This window comes from Callithrix jacchus, chromosome 6 (assembly GCF_049354715.1).
Source record: "Callithrix jacchus isolate 240 chromosome 6, calJac240_pri, whole genome shotgun sequence".
In the NCBI taxonomy this organism is placed as follows: Eukaryota; Metazoa; Chordata; class Mammalia; order Primates; family Cebidae; genus Callithrix; species Callithrix jacchus.
Window position 1 is genome coordinate 22,340,340 of NC_133507.1, and position 21,341 is coordinate 22,361,680.

At 44.7% G+C, this 21,341-nt stretch overlaps 1 long non-coding RNA gene and 1 pseudogene across 1 annotated transcript in view; one reads left to right on the forward strand and one right to left on the reverse strand.

Moving 5' to 3' along the window:
* Nucleotides 1-9,137, forward strand: part of LOC108592330 (uncharacterized) — a 33,791-nt gene extending 24,654 nt beyond the window's left edge. Inside the window, exons 4-7 of the long non-coding RNA XR_001912442.4 lie at nt 6,941-7,009; nt 7,489-7,641; nt 8,616-8,676; nt 8,789-9,137. This is a non-coding gene — a long non-coding RNA (uncharacterized LOC108592330). The remainder of the gene's footprint in view (nt 1-6,940; nt 7,010-7,488; nt 7,642-8,615; nt 8,677-8,788) is intronic.
* A 498-nt stretch (nt 9,138-9,635) lies between these two features.
* Nucleotides 9,636-15,307, reverse strand: LOC100388338 (DNA-directed RNA polymerase III subunit RPC7 pseudogene; annotated as a pseudogene).
* Between the last annotated feature and the right edge of the window lie 6,034 nt (nt 15,308-21,341).

The window sequence follows — 21,341 nt, forward strand, 5'->3', positions numbered from 1 at the left end:
TTGAAGAAATAATCAGATATGTGCACAAAGAGTTATCTTTCTGATGATTTATCACAGTGTTATCACATTTATAAAATAATAGAAGTCTACAATGGCCGGAAATAAGATCAGTCAAATGCACTGTCTTATTTCATTCTGGCAAAGGGATCATTTTTCATTCACTCATTCTACAGCTAGATGTTCGCCCTGTGCTGATGGCTGGAGAACAACAGTGAGCAAAACAGACCTGGCTGCTCCCTAATGAAACTTAGAGATACAGTCAGATAACTGAGAAATAAATGCAAATCACACATCATGGTCAGTGCCATGATGAGAAATGATGGGATATGAAGAGAGGGCGTAGCAGTGGCGTTTAACTTCAACTGGGGGTGAAGGAAGAGTTCTCTAAAAACCAGTGACCTTTGAATTGTGACCTGCAGGATGTGCTGGAGAAACGTGGAGAATGGATGGAGTGAGGCAAAAGCCAGGCCACGCAGAAGGGCTGCCATGCTCATTGCAAGGCTCCAGTTGTCAGGGAGCATGGCTTGCTCAGGGGACAGAGGGAGGCTGGGAAGCTGGCCTACAGAGTGGGGTCTGGGAGTCAGTGAAGGACTGGAGGGGAGGTGGGGTTGGGTACCCTCTGGGCATGTCTTTATTGTAAGAGTAATGAGCAGCTTCAATGTGGCCAGGGCAAGGGTAAGGGGTCAAGGGTGGTGAAGGTTGTGGGACAAAGTCAGATTTTCTGAGAAATCACTGTGGCTGCAGTGGGGAGGAACATTTGCAAGAGGCATAATGGGTTTGGGGCACCAGCCGGAATGCCACTGCAGTAGTTCATGAGAGGCAAGGGGCATCTGGATCCTGTGGTGGAGGCGGAGAAGGGGAAGTGGATCAGAGAGGAATTTAGGAGGTACAGCCAATGGAATGTGGTGGTGATGGATTGGATATTGTGGAGGGCGTATAAGAGGAAGGGAAGAGTCAAGAATAATGTATTATTTTTCTAGGGAGCAAAATACCACAATCTGGGTGGCTCAGAAGAACAGAAATTATGTCTCATAATCATGGAGGGTAGAGGGCCAAGATCAAGGTATTGACACAGATGCTTCCTTCTTTTTCATTATTATTTTTTTTTTGAGACAGAGTTTTGCTCTTGTTGCTGAGGCTGGAGTGCAGTGGCATGATCTTGGCTCACTGCAACCTTCACCTCCCGGGTTCAAGAGATTCTTCTGTTTCGGCCTCCCAAGTAGCTGGGATTACAGGCATGTGCCACCATGCCTGTATAATTTTGTATTTTCAGTACACACAGGGTTTCTCCATATTGACCAGGCTGGTCTTGAACTCCTGAGCTCAGTTGATCTGCCCACCTCAGCCTCCCAAAGTGCTGGGATTGCAGGCATGAGCCACTGCGCCTGGCCAGATGCTTCATTCTAAGGCAGCATGGGAGATTCTGTGCCATGCCTCTCTCCCGGCTTCCGTGCCTGTCTCCCGGCCTCTGTGCCTGTCTCCCGGCCTCCATGCCTCTCTCCCGGCCTCCGTGCCAGTCTCCCGGCTTCCGTGCCTCTCTCCCGGCCTCTGTGCCTCTCTCCCGGCCTCCGTGCCTGTCTCCTGGCTTCCGAGCCTCTCTCCCGGCTTCTGGTGACTTGCCAGCAATTGTGGTCCCATGGTTTGTAGCAGCATCACTGTGATCTCTGCCTTCATGTTCACATGATGTTTTCCCTGTATGCATATGTCTGTGTCCAAACTTCCCCCTTTTTAAAAGGACTCCAGTCACATTGGATTAGGGCCCACCCTACTCTAGTATGACCATATCTTATCTACTTACATCTGCAGTGGTCCTATTTCCAAATAAGGTTACATTCTGACGTATAGGGGGTTAGGATTTCAACACATCTTTTTTTTGGGTAGATATACAGTCAGTCCATAACAGACCACTTCTGGGCTTCTGACTCTGTCTCCGGATGGATGTTCCTGCCATTCTACTGGAGTGGAAACTACATGAAAAACCCATTTCAGAGAAAAAAACCTTGAGTTTCTCTAAGCTCTGTTGAGTTAGCTGTACCTTTAACTCATTCATTCATTCTTGAATGTCCAGTAAGTGACACCATAAGGTAGGCGCTGGATTAAGAGCTGGGGACACATATGTGTACAAGCAAATTAGTCACGACTCCTGCCACCGAGGTACTCAGAATTTAATGGGGATAGACCTTGATATGGTTTAATTCGGGTCCTCACCCAAAGCTCATGTTGTAGGAGGGGCCTGGTGGGAGGTGTTTGGATCATGGCGTAGACTTCCCCCTTGCTGTTTCTGTCCCCCTGAGTGAGTTCTCATGAGATGTGAGACATTTTTAACATGTTGTTTAAAAGTGTGTAGAACCTCCCCCTTTACTCTCTTCTTCCTGCCCCAGCCATGTAACAAGTGCCTTGAGCCTTCCTCTTTGCCTTTTGCCATGATTTTAAGTTTCCTGAGGTCTCCCCAGGTTGTATCCTGTACAGCCTGTGGAACAATGGGCCAGTTAAACCTCTTTTCTTTATAAATTTCCCAGTCTCAGGTAGTTCTTTATGGCAGTGTGAGAACAGACAATACAGACCTCAGACACATAAGCAAGTACAATGTTGCAGCTGGAACATGTGCTGTGAGTGAGAGATAAATTGAGAGGCTACAATAATGGGATTTTATTTAGCAAAAGAGGTCAAAAAGGATTTCCTTGAGGAAGAGGTACTTAAAAAGGGTTAACTAGCAAAAAAGAGAAAGAGCATTCTGGACAGGGAGAACAGTATATGCAAAGGTCCTGTGGTGAGTGAGAGCAGAAAGAGCATTTGGAATGGGAAGCTGGCTAGTGCAGTGGAGGTGCAGAGAGGCAGAGGCCACGTAAGGTGAGGTGAGCATCAGCTGGGCTATGGAACGTCATGGAAGCCATGTGGAAGAACTTTCTGTGGTTCCTAAGAGCAATAGAAAGCCCTGAACGATTCTGAGCCAGGGTGTGCATGATTTATCATATAAAAGGCATCCCTTGGCCAGGCGTGGTGGCTCATACCTGTAATCCCAGCACTTTGGGAGGCTGAGGTGGGCAGATCATGAGGTCAGAAGATTAAGATCATCCTGGCCAACATGGTAGAACCCTGTCTCTACTAAAAATACAAAAATTAGCTGGGCATGGTGGCGCACGCCTATAGTCCCAGCTCCTCAGGAGACTGAGGCAGGAAACTCACTTGAACCTGGGAGGCGGAGGCTGCAGTGAGCCAAGATCATGCCACTGCACTCCAGCCTGGCAATGGAGCAAGACTCTGTCTCAAAACAAAAACAAAAACAAAAGTATCTCTTTGCCTGTTGTTTGGCAAATGGATAGGAGGAGGGCAGAGTGGATGAAGAGACTTAAGAAGTCCAGAGACAAGGAGGGTAGTGGTGCTGAAGACAGATGTGACTAGACAAATTCAAGAGATATCTGGAAGGGAGATTTGAATGGCCTCAGTGACTAACTGGATATGGAGTGAAAGAGAGGGAGGCATTGAAGATGATTTTTGGGTCTCTTGCAACTAGTAGCACGTGACAGAGAACACTGAATGAGCACCAGCCTTGAGAAATGTGGACTTCAGGGTACACTGGAGTCATTCATGAGAAGAGGCTGTAAGTCTGCTGGATATTCCCATCTAGAGCTTAGAGGAGAGCTTGGCCAGATGGGGAAGACTGGACCCAAAGCAGATTCTGGAGGAGCAGGCAGAGCTGGCAAAGAATTGCCTTCTCCAGCACAGCAAAGGTACAGAGTACATGTGTAGATTTACAGGGAGCTTTGCAAGCTTAGTAATGAGAAAATGAGGGAGTTGCAGCTTTCTGATGGCTTCTAATTTTTCTGAGAAGAAAGAGGTGAAGTTGTCTGCTTTAAGTGTAAAAGAGGAGGCAGGGTGGAAGGCTGTGGGAAATCGGCAGGTAACGTTTGAAAATGATGTTGGAGAATAATGAAATAGGGAAAAGTTTGCAGTGTGTGAACTGAAAAACAGAAAGTTACAAAATAGTAGGTACGGATGACTTTAATTTTGGACAGAAAAAGTAGGCCGGGCGCGGTGGCTCACGCCTATAATCCCAGCACTTTGGGAGGCCGAGGCGAGTGGATCACGAGGTCAAGAGATCGAGACCATTCTGGTCAAGAAGGTGAAATCCCGTCTCTACTAAAAATACAAAAATTAGTTGGGTATGGTGGCACGTGCCTGTAGTCCCAGCTACTCAGGAGGCTGAGGCAGGAGAATTGCCTGAACCCAGGAGGTGGAGGTTGCGGTGAGCCGAGATCGCACCATTGCACTCCAGTCTGGGTAACAAGAGCAAAACTCCGTCTCAAAAAAAAAAAAAAAAAAAAAAAAAAGTAAAATGGTAACATACACATAAGTACATATACATATATACATATGCATATGCTCATATACATACTTCATGATTCGTTGGACTCTATGCAATTTAAAATACTTTGCTTTGTTCTTTTCTTCTGCATTTACTAAAATAAACATGTATTGCTTCTGCAATGAATAAACACCTCTTATTTCTAAAAATGTTATAAAACACTTTGCTTTCATTCTTTTTCTTGAGGAGAGACTTGTATATTATTAATTCGGAAAATTACTGTTAAACCATTTTTAGCTTAAAACAACAGCAACAACAAAAAAATCCACAAGTATTTAGTGACAAGAAATGTCTTTAGCTTAAAGTGCTCTAGTAGAGGCCGCGCTAATTTCAAGGTGATGTTCTTATTCCCTAAAGTTATAGCTCATCTGCCTGCAGGTTCATGACTGTGAAATCTTTGCCCCCTGGTGCAGATCCAGTCAGTGACTGAGACAGCCTAGCCAGTGTGGTAGCCTGGTGGCAGCACACTCGCTCCTACTCAAAGAGCTAAATTCTAAGCACATTGGTGGCATCTTTGCTAATTCTAATGATTTTGAATAGCAGGATAATTTTTTAAAAAACTGTACAGGCGTGAACATGTTATTTATGTTATTATTTCCAACAATACTATTAGACGTTGTAAATAAACTCTTTCAGTTTGAACACTTTATACTTTTTCAAACGGTTACATTCACAGATGAGAAAAAGAGCCTTTGCCAGGGTTTTGCATGGTGGCTGTATGAGGGGATTGCTAGCTGCAGCAACAAAGGACTCAATACATTTTAATGGCTCAACACTGACAGTAATACAGAGAGATGAAGGCACTTGCCCGTTGTCACATGGCCAGCATGGCTGGCCCAGGCAATCTGACTTCAGAACACTTGTTCCTCACCTCTTTCCTGTATTTCTGTCTAACATGCTAAGACACCTCTGGAATTTTCTTCTCACTCTTTCTCATACTTGGGAGGGTGATGTCTGTACTTTTTTGCTGCAGTATGCAGCTAATTGGAGACATGGAAACAGTAAATCACAAATACAGCTTGTCCTAAGCGGTATCTGTGAAACCACAGGTTAGCTGGGCTATGGTTAGCTAATATGCATTAAAATAAATGCATAAGCTCCATAGAAAACGTTTCCGCTTGTACCACCTAAAACCATCTCATGTGACAAACTTAGGGAGGGGAATAATTACATTCAGAGCCTGAGCAGTGTATGTGCAGACCCTGTTCTGGAATCCTCCATGAGGCAGAGCAGACAGGCCCTTGTTTCATGCACAGCCTGTCTCTTCCAAGATGGCACAATGACCTTCACAGACTTTGCCCATAAAATGGCACAAGGCGCCTGAGAGCGCCTTCCAGGATGTATACTTTGACCAGATGCTAGAGAGGTACCTGAACAGGACCCCTAACTCTGCTCTCTGTTGTCCCTGCCCTCTGCCAGCTCCACTGCTAACTCCATCCCCTCTGCCTCCTGGCTGCCCAGCCAAGCAGTTGGAGATGGAAAGAAGGGAGGGTCCCTACCTGAGGTTAGGAGTTTGAGACCAGCCTGGCCAATGTGGTGAAACCCTGTCTCTACTAAAAATACAAAAATTAGCCAGGCATGGTGGTGGGTGGCTGTAATTCTCGCTCTCAGGAGGCTGAGGCAGGAGAATTGCTTGAACCTGGGAGGTGGAGGTTGCAGTGAGCCGAGATCACACCATTGCACTCTAGCCTGGGCAACAAGAGTGAAACTTCGTCTCAAAAAAAACAAACAAAAAAAAAAAAAAAAGAGAGAGGAAAAAAAAAGTATCCCATGCTTTCTGAGACAGTACTGGCATCAGTACTTCCACAGGAAATCCTGCCAGAAGAGGCAAAGAGGCTGACTGCACAGTCCTTTAAACCAAAATGCAGTGTTTTGTCAATATCGGCCCTGGGAGGAAACTGGGCTGAGTTAAAGTTAAGAATCTGACTTAATCCCTAAATCTGGCAACATAAAGGGTGTAGACACCCAGGCCTAGCCCAGACTGGGCCTTTTCCCAGAATGGTCTGTGAGCTCTGGGTAGCAGACAACCCTGGTCTGGTGCTGGCTCTGTCACTTGGTGGGCACGTGCTCTTGGCTACACATTTCCTTAGTTCCAAATTTTCTAATATGCCAAATGGGGCTGAAACACCATATGCACATAGTTCTCCTTCCAGAACTCCTGCCTTCAGACCCAATATTTATTTAAGAGTAATGAAGGGTGAGAATAAGTCAGCTCATTCCACCAACCTGTGACTTTCACCCGACATTCTGTTACCAAGTGTAAAGTGTACACGTATGCGAGGGTCCTCTGGAGTGCTTACTAACTGACTGTGCTCCCATCTGAAAACAGTCCATTTATGTAGCACTTCTTCAGGTGCAAAGTTCTTAACCTCAAACGATCTCATAAAGCCTAATGAGTTTGTCATAGAAATTATTTTCCTGCTACTTACTTATAAATCTCCCAGCCATGACATAACCAGTATCCTCCTGCTCTCCCTCCCCCTCGCCATTGGCATCTACGACACACAAACTCTTACCCAGACACCCATACATCTGACTTACCTCAAGCCCATCTTTTTTCTTCTGTTTCTCTAGCTGAACTGCCATGAGAGACAGTGACGGTGCTGAGGGTGAAGGCTATTTGTCAGGGAGATCCTGAGAAAGGTAAAGGGCCGGGTAGGAGAATGAACTAGTGTTTCCCAAGTGTGAATTTCTGACTGGAGAGACAAACATTGGCTGTCCATCAGCTTGATGGTATCTGCTCCACTTCCTGCCTCTACCTCACTAATGGTTGAGATCTTCCACAAATGGTGGGAAGTTCCTTTCCTACAGAATCACGTGGGCTGAGAAACCCTTCGAAAGTAAGGATGCACTCAGCTACTCCAGTTTCTTTCTGAAGATAATCTATGGAGAAAATAAAACTACTTGCTGCATTTAATTTTGTATCTAACTGAACTAGAACATTTGTAATTAAAAAACACTTTAAATGGATCCAATGAATTATTAAGAGTTATGACTAGCGAAGCAATGTTGTGATCAGTGGTGGCTAGAATTATTTAGCCAGGAGCTGGGCTTCGTGGGGAGAGATGTGTGGCTGAAAAAAAAATCTTAGTTTGTAAGAAGCAGTTTTCTTGACATACTAGGCTAAGGAAACCTGGCACAGAGGATGTGAAATGGGGGAAATGTGAGGCTCCCTGAAGAAGCGATGGAGCTTGCAGAGGGCGCCCTATGTGCCGGGCGCTGGCCTAGGCGCTTTCCAGCTGATACCTCGCTTATCCTCAGGGCAACCTGATGAGGTAGGTACCATTATTACCTATTTTACAGATGAGGAAACTGAGCCATGTGGAGGTGGAAAAGCCAAGACTGATCCCAGGCAGCCTGGCTCTGTGTGCTGAACAGTCGTACTTTTTGCCCTCTGGTATCTCATACGTGGAAGGCAGGCAGGGAACAGAGGAGAATGGTTGAGGCTGAATTGGTACATAAGCGCAAGGGCCCAGGGTCCTGAGTGGTGCCTGAGAACAGAGGGGCCCAAGCTGTTGGGCCATAGAGCAGACTGCCTGGTGTCTGCCAGGTAGTAGATTATCCCTAAGTGTTGAACTGAAATCAAGCATCGCTATCTGACCTGTCAGCCCTGTCTCTCCAGGTCATCAATATTTCTCTTAATTCTTTGATTTTCTCAAACTGGGTAAACCACAGAAATTGTGTATTTCTTTTCCTTAATTTTTTTTTTTTTTTTCCGAGATGGAGTCTTGCTGTCACCCAGGCTGGAGTGCAGTGGTGTGATTTCGGCTCACTGCAACCTCCGCCTGGATTCAAGCGATTCTCCTGCCTCAGCCTCCTGAATAGCTGGGATTACAGGCATGTGCCACCACACCTGACTAATTTTTCGTCTTTTTAGTAGAGACAGGGTTTCACTGTGTTAGCCTGGATGGTCTCCATCTCCTGACCTTGAGATCCACCCACCTTGGCCTCCCAAAGTGCTAGGATTACAGGCATGAGCCATCACGCCTGGCCGGAAAATGTTTATTTCTTTAAAAAAACAGATTGTCCAGTTCAGGGAACAGGGCCACGAGACATGTGAGAAGACTTCTTGCTAGTGTTTAACTCAAAATCCGAAGAGGCTTGCTGGAGTCCAGCAACCATGGCTTGTGTTTAGAGCCCATTTAAGGGGCTCCCTCTTATCACCTCCCCCATTGGCTTTCTCCCTTTGAAGCATGAATATTTCCACAGTGAAGTTCAGGTCTAACTGTGACACTCTCACTGCCCACAGAATACACAGGATTCCAGTGAGCAAATAGCCCCGCCCTGAGTCTCCCTGGCATCGGCCACAGGTATGCTGGCAGGAACTGGGCGGCTGAGCTCGCAGGCAATCAGGATGGGGGCTGCTGCTAGCAAGGTTAAAATAATCTGTTCTGCCAGTGTCCCCCTCTGTCCACCCTCTAGGCTGTGGTCCGGGTGCCTCCGGATAGCCACAACTTGGGAGGCAGCCACTGCTCCCCTCACTTTGGGCCATGAGCTGCGTCCTGTTTACCTTCACCTTCCTGACACATTCCTTGGGTGCTCTGCGTCTGTGTGCAGGGGCTTTGAACCACTCCGCCTTCCTGGGCCTCAGGGAGAGAGATGGGCTGCCTCCGGGTGCTTGTGACCTTTCCAACAATAAGCCAACGATGTATGACTCCGGCATTGCCATTGGTTGCTCGAGGTAACCATCCCGTTTTCATTTCTTTTTCTTTTTTTTTTTTGATTCTCATAGGAAATTTTAAATTTTATTGAGGTTTAAAATGACTTAGAATATTAGGACAGTTCTATGCACTTATAATTATTTTGATTTTTTGTATATATGGTTATTTTCTTATTCTTAAATATACATATATATGTATATAAACTATATATATATATATATTACTTCTTTGTTTGCTACTGAATGTTCTATTATCTCTGTTTTTTTTTTTTTTTTTAATTTTTTATTGGATTATAGGTTTTGGGGTACATGAGCAGAGCATGCAAGACAGTTGCGTAGGTACACACATGGCAGTGTGCTTTGCTTTTCTTCTCCCCTTCACCCACATTTGGCATTTCTCCCCAGGCTATCCCTCCCCACTTCCCCCTCCCACTGGCCCTCCCCTTTTCCCCCCAATAGACCCCAGTGTTTAGTACTCCCCTTTCTGTGTCCATGTGTTCTCATTTTTCATCACCCACCTATGAGTGAGAATATGCGGTGTTTCATTTTCTGTTCTTGTGTCAGTTTGCTGAGGATGATGTTCTCCAGATTCATCCATGTCCCTACAAACGACACGAACTCATCATTTCTGATTGCTGCATAATATTCCATGGTGTATATGTGCCACATTTTTCCAATCCAGTCTATTATCAATGGGCATTTGGGTTGATTCCAGGTCTTTGCTATTGTAAACAGTGCTGCAATGAACATTCGTGTACATGTGTCCTTATAGTAGAACGATTTATAGTCCTTTGGATATATACCTAGTAATGGGATTGCTGGGTCAACAAACAAGCCCATTCAAAGGTGGGCAAAGGATATGAACAGATACTTTATGAAAGAAGACATATATGAGGCCAACAATCATATGAAAAAATGCTCATCGTCACTGGTCATCAGAGAGATGCAAATCAAAACCACATTGAGATACCATCTCACGCCAGTTAGAATGGCGATCATTAAAAAATCTGGAGACAACAGATGCTGGAGAGGATGTGGAGAAAAAGGAACACTTTTACACTGTTGGTGGGAGTGTAAATTAGTTCAACCATTGTGGAAGACAGTGTGGCGATTCCCCGTTTTCATTTCTATCAGAAATGCCTTTTTCAAATGTCAGCATGTTTGAGAGTTAGGCTTAGATTCTAAACCCAGCAAGCAGAGATGAGTGTTGGAGATGGGGCCAGGGGCCCTGAGTGGTGCCAACTCTACCAGTTCTTATGCCTGCATGATTAGAGCAGAACAGCAGGTGGGGCTGGACAACAGGAGTTGGGTAACTTTTCCGTATTGTTCAGTGTGCCCCTCAGTCTAGCATTTGCGCAGTAGCAGCGTAGCTTATACACCTGTTCTGCTTCACCCAGTTTAATGGCTCCCTGCAGCCTGTAAGACAAAGGTCGGCCTCCCTCTGGCTCTCAACACCCTCTGGGCTCTGGCCTTGCTGAGCCCCCTGTTTTTGGGGCTGCTCACTTCTCTTTCTCTTGCACCCCATGCACCAGCTATCATGAGCCATGTGCTGTTCCTTGGCAATAAACTACACTGTTCCCTGGGCCATGCTACTTCCTCTTCTCTAATGCCCTTTCCTGGTTTCTTCTTCCAGGTCAACTTCAGCCATCAGTGCTGGGCTTAGCTCTACCTCCCTCTGAGAACCTGTCTCTGACCTTGAAGGTTGAATTAGCCCAGTCTGCTCCCAACTATCATGGGACTGATAAAGAATGGGAGGATGTACAAAAGTAGCATCAAGACATCAGAGAGCCCAGGGTTCAAATCCTGGCTCTCACATGATTAATCATGTCATTTTGGGCAAATTTTTAACTTCTCTTCAGTTTCACCATATGTAAAATGAGGGTATTGACAGTATTTGCCTTAGAAGAGTGTTTTGAGGCATGGGTGAGTCCATGTCTGTAAAGGGTGATAGTGGATTGAATTGTAGCCCTTTAAAAAAATGGCCACTGGGGACTTTAGAATGTAACTGTATTTGAAATAAAGACTTTTGCAGATGTAATTAAGGATCTTGAGATGAGATTTCCTTGGATTTAGGATGTACCCCACATTCAATGACAGGGTCATTATAGAGAAAGGCAGAGGCGGATTTGGGAGAGACACAGAGGAAGGTTTTGGGAAGGTGGAGGCGGAAATTGGAGTGACGCAGCCGCAATTCAAGAAATGTCTGGAGCCGCCAAGAGTGGGAAGAGGCAGGGAGGGAGTCTCCCCTAGAGTCTTTGGAGAAAGTGTGGTCTTGCTGATAGCTTGGTCTTGGACTGCCACCTTCCTGAATTGTGCAAGAATGGATTTCTGTTGTTTTAGGCCATGACGTTTGTGGTGATTTGTTATGGTAGCTCTAGAGAACTGACACAAGGGTGTGTAGCATGCTGCGATACTTCCACGAAGGTGGCCTGATGGTATATTACTATTGTTTTGATGGCTCTGTGTTAAATTTTCCTTCTTTGAGGTGAGTCTGCCTACCCCATGTCACCTACCTGCAACATTTCAGCATATGTTTTTCTTAACCTGTATTTTATTTATTTATTTATTTATTTTGAGATGGAGTTTCACTCTTGTTACCCAGGCTGGAGTGCAATGACATGATCTCGGCTCACCGCAACCTCCACCTCCTGGGTTCAGGCAATTCTCCTGCCTCAGCCTCCTGAGTAGCTGGGATTACAGGCACGTGCCACCATGTCCAGCTAATTTTATTTTTTTTGTATTATTAGTAGAGATGGGGTTTCACCATGTTGACCAGGATGGTCTCGATCTCTTGACCTCGTGATCCACCCGCCTCGGCCTCCCAAAGTGCTGGGATTACAGGCTTGAGCCACCGCACCCAGCCCTTAACCTGTATTTTCAATGCTTAGCACAACGTCTGGCGCATAGTAGGTGCTCCAGAAATGCTTACGGAATGATTTTGAGCAAGGATGTGCTGATGTGGTACTGTCACCTGGAGGGAACTATGCTTCCTCTTTGACCATTTTGTGTTCACACATCCTGAGGGTTCTCTGCTTGGTCACTGACCCTTTGATGACTTGAACATCTGTGTTCAGTGTTAGTGTAGCCTGTGGTGCCCGGTGGCAGTGCAGTAACCAGCAGAAGGGTGGGATACCCACTGGTCTCTCAGTGGATGGGTGCCAGGGGACGCAGCCACAGTGCTGGGCTCATCCTCCAATGGGGAGGGGATTATCCCATGGAGAGGCGCTGGGGCCAGGGAAATGGCGCCAAATAGTAGCTGAGCTGCCTAGTGGGTGAGCTGAGCAGAGTAGTGAGTGTGCATGCTTGACGGATGAGCTTCTGGGGAACGGTGTCAGTGAGTGGCTTGCCATGGTCACATAGACACTTCATGGCATCACAGTGTGACTGTACAGCACTGGGGTTCCGTGGGCTTCAGGGACCAAAACCCTGGGCTCACAGCCCAGGCCAACATGCTCCTGCCGGCTCTCTAAGCCTGTGAAGATGGTGATAAAACCACCAACACTGAGAACAGGAATTTGAGGTTCAGAGAAGTTGGATGGTTTGACAGAGGCTGCTTAGGAAGTGGTGGTGCCAACATTTGAATCTGGTTCTTGATCATTATGTCTGGGCTTAGCAGGGGAGAGGGTAAGGAGGGGACAGTCGCCTGATAGAGGTGACTGTGTTATTGCTATCTTATATTTTAATACTCCATGTTTTATAAATCCACGATACAATATTGCTTTCCTTTAAATGGTCATTGTCTTTTAAAGAAATGAGAAAATGTTATATTTACCCACATGTTTACCATTTCTGGCGAATTTTTCGTTTATTTATCTGAGTTTCCACTTAGTATTCTTGCCCTGCAGACTGAAGGATTGTCGTAGTTCAGGCTTGCTGCCAATGAATTTTTTCAGCTTTCCCTTATCTAAAAAGTCTTTGTTCTGCCCTCGTTTTTGAAGGATATTTTTTCTGGCTATATAGATCTGAGTTGACAGATTTTTCTCCTTCCAGCATTTTAAAGATGTTAATTTATTTTTAAAAAGTGTTTATTTTACCATACTTTGAAGAATACTTTGTTATTAAGATTTTTAAAAATGTCAGAAAATACTTATCTTCATACCTCCATTTATTTTCCTGATGTAGTCAAAGCATTATTCTTCTCAAATTTCCTTCCTTTTGTATTAACTGTTAAGTTATTCATATTAATGGATATAATTAATATTATTGTATTTTATGAAGATACACTTTGTTAAGTAATATTATTTTTAGTATATCTTCTTGTACTGGTAGCAGCAGGGAACCTTTAACTCTTTCTTTCTTTCTTTCATTTATTTATTTATTTTTTCAGTTTCAAGGTTGAATTTAATAGTACAGGTAGAAATAGAATCTAGGGATCAGGTTCCCACATTTCAGGTTAATGATATCTTCCCAAAGGGGAAAAATAATTTCTTTTGGTAAATAACGTTGATCAATCATTTTTCAAATATATAATATGAATTTCCTTGAAAATCTTTGGCATTTGTGAGAGTCTTTGTAGGCTAAGGTTTTTAGGCATTTTTTTCCCCAAAAGTATATAAAGTTGGGGGAGCTAGCTTTAAAGTTAAACAAAAAAGTCTTAATTTCAAAATGACTTGAGTTCATTTTGCATTTATATAAATCAAATGTACAACTTGAGTACTCTGAAACATAAAATGCCACCATACTTCATAGAGTTCACTCACATGCATTCTATAGTGATATTTATATGACCAGAACTTATTTCACACTTACATAAAGGACAAAATAAAGTATCTTAGTCAAGTTTTTCATAAGCCCAACTATTTGAAGATGTCCAAGTGATTACAGTGAGGTGATTAATTTATATATCATACAGTATCAAGTCAGTCCCAAATTCAAGTATTTATAATATTCACCCCCTGTGAAAGTTTCTTTGTACTGGCTAAGATGTGAGCTCTGAACTTGATATTGCTCAGTTTGGTATTTTTCCCTGCGTGTATGTTTTCCATCACAAAACCTCTGTCTCACAATTGTGCACTTGTAAGAGCTCAGGTAGGTTTATGTAGTCAAAATGCAGTAGTCTAGAACATACTATGTAAAAGTAAAAACTAAAATTATTTTCAAGTTTGTTTTTAAAGTGCTCCATGTGCTGTTATATCAACTTTCAGGTTATAGAAATTCATTATGACTAGCAATAGTTTTATAAAAGATCAGCAGTTAAGCAAGAATGATTTCTTCAAGTATGTATATATAGATTAAGAAAGCATAAATTCTTTAGGCACATTCATATTCAAATATGAAAAAATCCACGAGAGTACATAAGAGAGATGGCAGAGGTGTTTAGAAGGAATGTCAGTGTCAGGGACTAATTTGTAAGGTAACTAGTATGTAAACTCAAAGTGGTTTTGAATATTTTGGTAACAAATATTTGTCCAAAAAACAAAAACATAAATACTTATACCCTATCAGAAATAAGACTGTCCAAATGTTCAGAAGCTGCATCATAAAATTTTTTTTTTTTTAATTTCATGCCTAAAAGTTTGCTTCATCCTGTCTGGGCCAAAGTCATCTCCATCTCCAAAGTATGAATTAAGGTAGTCATTTTCCTCTTCTTGGTCTTCTTCATCATATTCCTCCTGTTCTGCAGCATCGTGGTCGTTGTCATCCTTGCCTTCTTTACTTTTCTCTTTGCTTCCCTCTTTCTCTTCATTTTCCTCATCTGATTTTTCACCATCACCTCTCTTTTCCAATTCCTCAATGTTTTTCAAAACATCTGCAGTATTAATGAGTGAAGTGCCTTTGCCTGCGTCTTTTGCCTTTTTGGGTTTGGGGCCTTTTTTACATTTATTTCTTGGCATCATCTCTCTTGGAAGTCTTCTCCAATGTGGTATCCATTCTTCCTTGTACACCTTCATATATCTTTTACTATACCTTTCAATATCTTGTCTTTCTTCAGGTGTTTCAATAAAATAAGGCATTCTTTTCATTGTTTCTCTCAACTCCTGTTTCAAAGCCAGCATATATTCTTCACCTTCTCCCATTTTCAGTGTCACTGGTTTATAATCTGTATCAGGAAATAGTGGGGGTGGTTTCGACACTACATCAGGTAACTTTTCACCTTTGCTAAATCCAGCAGCTTCAATATTAAAGGTATAAGCAGCACGTCCTCTTCCTTTATTCCCAGCCATCAGAACTAGTTATACCAGATGAGTGGGCAAATTGTGAAAGGCACTGCGCCCTAAGTCTCGAAGTGTGGGCAAAACTCTGCAGTCGAAGTGCCGGCCGGCAAGGAAGGGGTGCTGGCCTTTTTCATTCTTTCTTGCTTGCTTGCTTCTTTCTCTCTCTCTCTCTTTCTTTCTTTTTCTTTCCTCCTCTCCTCTCCCCTCCCCTCCCGTCTCCTCCCCTCTCCTCCCCTACTGTCTCCTCCCCTCCCCTCCCCTCCCCTCCCCTCCCCCCCCCTCCCCTCCCGTCTCCTCTCCTCTTCTTTTCTTTTGAGTCTCACTATGTTGCCCAGGCTAGAGTGCAGTGGCTCACTGCAACCTTCACCTCCTGGGTTCAAGCAGCTGGGATTACAGGCACCTGCCACCACACCTGGCTAATTTTTGTATTTTTGGTAGAGATGGGGTTTTACCATGTTGGTCAGGCTGGTCTTGAACTCCTGACCTCAGGTGATCTGCCCACTTTGGACTCCCAAAGTGCTGGGATTACAGGCACGAGCCACTGTGCCCCAGTTTTTTTTTTTTTTAATGGATAAGAGGTTTTTACGCTGCCCAGGCTGGCCTCAAATGTGTAGCCTTGCCTCCTCAAGCACCAGGACAACAGGCCAGAGTCACCACGGCTCCCTACTTTCCTTTTCATACCCGTCTTTATTTGATTTCTTTCTATGATCCTGTATCATTTTAATTTAAACAAACCTTTAAAAGCTGATGTGTCACAAACTATGTGCCAAGCCTGTCATTAGGACTATGTGTTCACTGGGGATCAGGGTTCGCCCTTCCACCCTGTGCTGGCTCTTGTGGAGTTGCTACTCTGGGATGTTCTAGCTGCTTCCCCAGGTGACATCCTGCAGCTCTACGATGTATACACTAGGAGATATGAAGTGAACATTCAACCATCGGGATCACTACCAGTGGTCTTTGTATTTTGGAGTCAGTAACAATGTATGGTGGCTACAGTGCTTTTTGAGGGTACCAGTAGTATCTCTGGAGGTTCATAAACCTTTATCCAGAGGTTGGAAGCTAGAACTTCTAGGGCCAATTTTTTTCTCCATCCACAATATTTTTTGAAATTTTGAATCTGAACATCTAAATATCTCCAGCTGGCCAATACCCCACAATTCCCCAGTTATAACTGTCTTATACCTGGCTGGTACACACATGTGGGTTCCCAGAATGGTTCCCGAAGACATTTCAGCAGGTCACTCTGCATCCTTTGGTAAAAGCAGACCTGTGGCGCTAGGCCCTAAAGGGCTACATTCTAGAAAGAAACAAAGATAAAGTGGAGTGGGACACATTTGCCTTCTTTCTTTCCAAAGCACAAGCCGGCACGGGCCCCATCATGTCCAGAACCAAGTCCAAGTTGCCTTTGGTATTTAAGACTCTTGGCCTGGTGTCAGTCTGCTTGTTAGCTTTACCTGTCAGCGCTACACTCTCCTCCTGTACTCCCACCCACCCTTTGTTCTGGTCACACCCAAGCAGTTCAGGGTCCCCTAGCTGGTCCTTCTTCATCTTAGCTGAAATGGCATCCCAGGTTAGCTCTGTCACAGCAGTCACTGTATACTGGGAAGTGGCAGGATACCGGGGCCACAGGTCATGATTAGGGGACCCCAGCGACATCTGAGCCCACAGATACATCTTTTGGCCCACAGGCTGTTTGAAAGTATCTGAATTGCTAACCTCTAACACCCTGCAGTTTTCACACACAATTCCAGATGTTCGTCTTTTCTTAGAAAATGAACAATCTGCAACACTGGGTCCATATTCCTGTGAAGCCACACACGGGAGATCTGAGTAGCCGCCACTTCTTTCTATAGGGCGTGAGCTCTCCTGTTCTCACATCTGCCATCCAGCCTGTGCTCTCAAGCACGTGCTGACGCGGCCCACACCTCAAGCATGTGGATTTGCACTTTTTGTTTTGGGGAAAGAGGAAAGAAGAGCAAGGAAGGCATGGCTGATTCTGTCTGCGAGGTGTCTGGGATGATGACGAAGGAAAAGACATTGGAGCTGGAGCATGGGAGCTGGTACTTGGTAAACATGAAAGAGACCATGAATCCAGCAAGACTTCGGCATTATTTGGGATGTCCTTTGGTGCATGTGAAGGCTGAGGCTTCCATGCTGGAAACCTGACTGTGGCCCTCGTCTTTCTCATTCTCACGTGCATATCTTATACCAGGTCTCACTGAATAATTGCTAAGAATCCCTCTAGTTCATCCCTTGTTCTCTCTCCTGTAGCACCATCCTAGTTCAGGACCACATTAGTTCCACCTGGAGGACTTGTGCTTATTCCTTAGGGCCTTGCTAATCTAAGTGTGGCTGCAAGACTAATGACATCAGCACCTAGGGCCCCCCTCAGACAGGTAAGACCTCAGACCTCAGCCTAGACCTACTGACTAGGAATCTGCCTATTAACAAGATCTCCAGCTGATTCCTATGCACATTCAGTTTTGAGAAGCATTCCTCCAAGGCAGTGGTTCTTGAGCTCATCTGTGCATTACAATCACCTGGGGAGCATTAAAAAGTTCCTTAGTTTCTGGCTGCACCCAAACCAATTAAATCCAGTCTCTAGGGGTGGGACCCACCCACTGGAGTTTATTAAAACTCTCCAGGTGATTCCAATTTGCAGAATATCAGCGCTTTAGGATACAGGTTCTCAAAACTGGCCGCACATTAGAGTCACTTGGACATCTTTCGGAACTTCCTAAAACCAAGCCGAATCCCAGGCCAGTTAAATCAATGTCTGGGGGCCAGTCAGACACAGGCATCTACATTGGTGAAATTTCCCAGGTGATTGTAGAATGCAGCCAGAATTGAGATCCAGTGTTTTGGGGCTCCGCTCATGCACCTCTCATTTCTGGAGACCCCCCCTTACAATATGTCCCTTACTCCAACGATGCCCACCCTCCGTGGTGCCCTGTGCGTTTTGCACCATCTCTCTAATTATCCGTTACGTACCTGCCCTCGCCCACCCAGTTGGTTGGGAACTTCTGCAGAATAGGGACTACGTTTTATATTTTGGTTTTTCTTATAGCTTGCACAATGCCTGACGTTTACAATATACTCATCAAGAAGTTATTAATTTCTTATTGCTTTTATTATTATTCCAATCCTGAGAGCTGTGTAAGGCAAGTAAATCTCGGGACCCCAAAATCACTAAGTCAAGGGAAAGGTCAGACTGGGAACTATGTCACACAAACCTGCCTCCCATTTTATTCCTAAATAAGATAGCTACAAAGAAGCTACCTCCCTCCCTCACAATTTGTTTACAAGGAAATTCCTTGTGGACAAAGGACAGACCTATGCAACTATCTTGCATGTTTTGCACATGTACCCCAAAACCTAAAATGCAATTAAAAAAAAACAACTTAAATTCAAAAACAAACAAACAAAAAAACAAAAACAAACCCCAAAAAAAAGGAACTTAAAGTCATCTGTGCTGAGGCTCACTGAGACAAATGCATATCTGATTCCTTCTCCTGCCCTATTGTTTATGTAATAATGCAGATTCACTGAGCCAGGCTAAACGGTGTATTCACTGGACGGCTGATCAAGGACTCAAAAGAATGCAACCTTTTGTCTCTTACCTCCTTCTAACCTGGAAGATCCCACTTCGAGTGGTCCTGTCCTGCCCTATCGGACAGAGCCAGAATTCATCTTACAGATAGGGATTGATGTCTCGTCTCTCTAAACTGTACCAAAGCAAGCATGGCCAGGCCTTGTGGCTCACACCTGTAATCCCAGCACTTTGGGAGGCCGAAGTAGGTGGATCACCTGAGGTCAGGAGTTTGAGAACAGCTTGTCCAACATAGTGAAACCCTGTCTCTACTAAAAATATAAAAATTTGCTGGGCGTGGTGGTGCATACCTGTATTCCCAGCTACTTGGGAGGCTGAGGCAGGAGAATCGCTTGAACCCAGGAGATGGAGGTTGCGGTGAGCTGAGATCATGCCACTGCCCTACAGCCTGGATGACAGAGCAAGACTCCATCTCAAAAAAACCAAACAAAGGCAAGCTGTACCTCGACTATCTTGGGCACATGTCACTAGGACCTCCTGAGGCTGTGTCATGGGTGTGTCCTTAACCCCAGCAAAATAAACTTTCTTAGCAGATGGAGCCTGTCTCTGATATTTTGGGTTAACAGAGTCTTTGGATGGAGTTGTAGGAAAGCTTTTTGTATGTGAACTGTGTCTTGTGCAAGCACTTGAACTTCAGGAATTTTGGCATTTCCATTCTCCATTCTTATTTTAGAGATAAGCCACATTTTTTGCTGTGAGATCGACACACTCGTTTCTAAGCTTTTGTCAAAATGATAACTTATGAAAAGGAACACTGGGGATGTTGACCAAACTGGAAAAACAGATGTCTTGAGCCAACTGGAGATCAATATGAGCCTAGCAGCAGCTTGGGACACTCAGGTGAACAAGAACTGGCCTTGGTTGTTCATTCACCGGTTATCAATTTCACTACTTTGAGCCGATGATTTTGGCAGACTTAGTGCCCTGAGATTTCACAAGTGAATGTTCATAGGTGATTGAGAAGCATAGAAAGTATTTACAATGACCGTATACCTGCTCAAGATGGACTACAAGATTTAGATCCCCCCATTCTCCCTCCTCCGTTTTCCGTCTTCCCTCCTCCCCTCCTCTCTCCCTCCTTCCTTCCCTCCCTTTCACTACTTCCTTTTTAGACTTAACTGTTAGTACAGGGTTTTGCTTGTTAATTGTTCTTTTGTGATTTTGTTTGTGGCAATTAAATGCAGTGAAGGTTTGGTAATTAGCTGCTGTAATTAGAAACACCTTCGGGTTAGGACGGTGTTTGGTTTTCATTGCTTTAGGAGCTGTAGCACTCCCTGCAAATCGCCTGCTGTGGGGGAGGGAGGGAGGTGACCAGCTGTACACAATTCATGGTAGAGGCAGCTCTCTGCTAACAACGACACCTTGCATCCTGCCTTCAGAATTCTCCCTTGCAGCTGCAAGCAGAACTGAAAAGTGTGGGGGACGGCTCTTGCAGTTAATAACTCCCAGATCTCCTGCAGGCCTCGCGGTGCACACTTCTGTGCGGGAATCTGGACAGCGTCATCCTGGACAGTTCAATCCCTGCCAGAAAGGTATCGCCTCCCCAAAGATTGTCTGTCTGCCTTTCTTCCTATTTTGGGCTAAAGGGACTTTCAGGAATTATATATAGATATATTTTATGTTCCAAATGGGAACACTTGTATCTCATGTCAAAACAAAAGTTAAAGAAAAATGAAAAACCTCATGAATTGTCATTTTGAAAATTATGTTTCCCGAAAAACAAAAACAAAACAACCAAAAAACTCTCAGACTTGAAATAAATCCCCAGTGAAGACCTCCGTCTGGGAATAGGTACTGCCTGATGTCCTGGCTGAGGGAGAGGGAAGCTGTGTTTCTAATCCATTGCTGCCAGATGCTGAGCTTCTGGGAAGAAAGAAATGCACCGTGAATCGTTACTTTCCTCTTTTCCTTTCTCAGTCTTGACTCCTTTTTCTTCCATGTTTTTACTTTGGCAGCTTCGTCTTTCAGACTGACCAAGGGCGCTTGCTCAAGGATCTAGGAGGAGTTTGAGGGTGCTCTTTCTGGGTTTAGGTCTGTTGCCACCTGCTAGACTCTGACACCCCAAAAACCAGTGAGAGAAAAGAGGAGATGGGGCCCCAGCAGCCAGGCCCTGCTGGGAGCTCTCCTCATGCCACTGTGCACCCAGAAGTCCAGATTCACTGGGTGGGGATTGGGGATTTCTCGGGTTTCCCCAGAAGTACCCTGAACACCCCAAACAAGTAAATGCCTCACCCTCACGTCACCTCTCCTGCCCGACCACGAGATCTGAGGAGGCGGACAGTCTTTTAGTGGTTCTGTTCAGCTATGGTATTGAGAAATTCTTGTGAATTTGGTATTCTATTCCATAATATATCTACTTTGGTTCAGGGGGTAAAAATGATGATTTCTCCACCAGATCTGTGATGAAAAAGGCTGCTCCTGTTCAGGTGGTGCGTGTCTATCACAACCTGGTGGGGGGACAGGCAGGTGGGTGGGGCTGATGGCCTGCCACTGACAAAGGTCCGTGGGAGGAAATAAATGCCTCAAATTCTCATCACATTGGAGCTGCCT